Raw genomic sequence first — 3,618 nt, 5'->3', positions numbered from 1 at the left:
AAAGGGGTACATATTGTGTAGAAATACGGGGCCCAGAATGACAATCTCGTCAACTAGATGAATTAGGACGTGCGTCATGATATTGAAGAAGGATGGTGGGAACACCAGCTCGAAACTGACAAGACATTGCACCACGTCACTCCTTAGCCTTGGTATGATTTTTGGATCGATCACCTTCTGAGAGATTGCATTGAGGAATGCACATAGCTTCACAATGGCTAATCAGACATTTTCCGGTAGAAGCCCCCTCAATGCAACCGGAAGCAGTTGCGTCATAATCACGTGGCAGTCATGAGACTTTAGGTTCTGAAACTTTTTCTCTGCCATATTTATTATTCCCTTTATATTCGACAAGAAGCCAGTCGGGACCTTCATACTAAGCAGGCATTCAAAGAAGATTTCCTTCTCTTCTTTGGTAAGAGCATAGCTGGCAGGACCTTCATACTGCTTTGGAGGCATGCCGTCTTTTTCGTGCAAACGTTGCAGGTCCTCCCGTGCCTCAGCTGTATCTTTTGTCTTTCCATACACGCCCAAGAAGCCTAGCAGGTTCACGCAAAGGTTCTTCGTCACGTGCATCACATCAATTGAAGAGCGGACCTCTAGGTCTTTCCAGTAGGGTAGGTCCCAAAATATAGATTTCTTCTTCCACATGGGTGTGTGTCCCTCAGCGTCATTTGGAACAGCTAGTGCGCCGGGACCTTTTCGAAAGATTACGTGTAAATCATTGACCATAGCAAGTACGTGATCACCGGTACGCATGGCGGGCTTCTTCCGGTGATCTGCCTCGCCTTTGAAATGATTGCCTTTCTTTCGACATTGATGGTTGGTCGAAAGAAATCGACGATGGCCCAGGTACACATTCTTCTCGCAGCTTCCCAGGTATATACTATCGGTGTCAAGTAAACAGTGCGTGCATGCGTAGTATCCCTTGTTTGTCTGTCCTGAAAGGTTACTAAGAGCGGGCCAATCATTGATGGTCATGAACAGCAATGCCTTTAGGTCAAATTCCTCCTGTTTGTGCTCATCCCACGTACGTACACCGTTTCCATTCCACAGCTATAAAAGTTCTTCAACTAATGGCCTTAGGTACACATCAATGTCGTTGCCGGGTTGCTTAGGGCCTTGGATGAGAACTGGCATCATAATGAACTTCCGCTTCATGCACATCCAAGGAGGAAGGTTATACATACATAGAGTCACGGGCCAGGTTTTGTGATTGCTGATCTACTCCTCGAAAGGATTAATGCCATCCGCACTTAAAGCAAACCATATGTTCCTTGGGTCACTTGCAAACTCATCCCAGTACCTTCTCTCGATTTTTCTCCACTGCGACCAGTCAGTGGGTGCTCTCAACTTCCCATCTTTCTTACGGTCCTCACTGTGCCATCGCATCAACTTGGCATGCTCTCCGTTTCTGAACAGACATTTCAACCGTGGTATTATAGGAGCATACCACATCACCTTCGCAGGAACCCTCTTCCTGGGGGGCTCGCCATCAATATCACCAGGGTCATCTCATCTGATCTTATACCGTAATGCACCGCATACCGGGCATGCGTTCAGATCCTTGTACGCACCGTGGTAGAGGATGCAGTCATTAGGGCATGCATGTATCTTCTGCACCTCCAATCCTAGAGGGCATACGACCTTCTTTGCTGCGTATGTACTGTCGGGCAATTCGTTATCCTTTGGAAGCTTCTTCTTCAATATTTTTAGTAGCTTCTCAAATCCTTTGTCAGGCACAGCATTCTCTGCCTTCCACTGCAGCAATTCCAGTACTGTACGTAGCTTTGTGTTGCCATCTTCGCAATTGGGGTAAAACCCTTTTTTGTGGTCCTCTAACATGCGATCAAACTTCAGCTTCTCCTTTTGACTTTCACATTGCATCCTTGCATCGACAATGACCCGGCGGAGATCATCATCATTGGGCACATCGTCTGGTTCCTCTTGATCTTCAGCAGCTTCGCCTGTTGCAGCATCATCGTGCACATCGTCTGGTTCTTCTTGATCTTCAGTAGCATCACCGTATTCAGGGGGCACATAGTTGTCATTGTACTCTTCTTCTTCGTCGTCTTCCATCATAACCCCTATTTCTCCATGCCTCGTCCAAACACTATAGTGTGGCATGAAACCCTTGTAAAGCAGATGGGTGTGAAGGATTTTCCGGTCAGAGTAAGACTTCGTATTCCTACATATAGGGCATGGACAACACATAAACCATTCTGCTTGTTTGCCTCAGCCACTTCAAGAAAATCATGCACGCCCTTAATGTACTCGGAGGTGTGTCTTGAACCATACATCCATTGCCGGTTCATCTGCGTGCATTATATATAATTAAGTGTGTCAAAAATCATTACAGAACATCATGAATAGATAATTAAGTGACCAAATTAATAGAAGTTCATCATCACATTAAAACCAAAGTACATACATAGTTCTCATCTAACAACATAAAGCTCTGCAGAGCATCTAAATTAATTAAACCATACATTGAAACTATGTAAAACATTTCAATGCGAAAACAAATGCGATCATAATCGCAACCAATGTAACAACTGATCCAATGACATAATGATACCAAGCCTCGGTATGAATGGCATATTTTCTAATCTTTCTAATCATCAAGCGCATTGCATCCATCTTGATCTTGTGATCATCGACGACATCTGCAACATGCAACTCCAATATCATCTTCTCCTCCTCAATTTTTATTATTTTTTCCTTCAACAAATTGTTTTCTTCTTCAACTAAATTTAACCTCTCGACAATAGGGTCGGTTGGAATTTCCGGTTCAACAACCTCCTAGATAAATAAAATCTATGTCACGTTGGTCGGCATAATTGTCATAAACAATAAATGAACCAATAGTTATGAAAAGATAATATATACCACATCCGAATAATAGACAGGACGAGGGCCGACGGGGGCGGATACCAAAACCATCACACTATATAAGATGCAATAATAAAAGTAAGAAAATTATACAAGTATCTATATAAACACACAAATAAGAATTTTTTTCCTTTCAGAAAGAAGATAAGAACAAGAGGCTCACCACGGTGGTGCCGGCGACGAGATCGGCGCGGGCGATCAACGACGGTGAAGACGGGGACGGGACGTGACGGACCGCTAAACCTAGACAAATATTGAGGAAAATGGAGCTTGGAGAGGAGAAATCTTAAGTAGTGTGGCTTGGACATTCCATTGAACACCTCGTGTGCATAGGAGGTGAGCTAGAGCACCACAAAGCTCTCCCCTCGCCGGCCAGGAAAAACAGAGCAGTGGGAGTGCTCTGCTCGCGGGCGAGGGGTATATATAGGCAATTCATTGGTCCCGGTTCGTAGCATGAACCGGGACTAAAGGGCAGCCTTTGGTCCCGGTTCAAGCCACCAACCGGGACCAATGATGGTGGGCCAGGAGCGAGGCCCATTGGTCCCGGTTCGTCCCACCAACCGGGACCAAAAGGTCCAGACGAACCGGGACCAGTGGCCCACGTGGCCCGGCCGCCCCCCAGGGCTCACGAACAGGGTCCAATGCCCCCATGGGTCCCGATTCTGGACTGAACCGAGACTAATGGGTTGGCCCGGCCTGGACCATTGCGCCCTTTTCTACTAGTGA

Source organism: Triticum dicoccoides, chromosome 2B (genome assembly GCF_002162155.2).
Source record: "Triticum dicoccoides isolate Atlit2015 ecotype Zavitan chromosome 2B, WEW_v2.0, whole genome shotgun sequence".
Taxonomy (NCBI): domain Eukaryota; kingdom Viridiplantae; phylum Streptophyta; class Magnoliopsida; order Poales; family Poaceae; genus Triticum; species Triticum dicoccoides.
The sequence above is the reverse complement of the archived record's forward strand: the minus strand, read 5'-3'. Positions refer to the sequence as shown.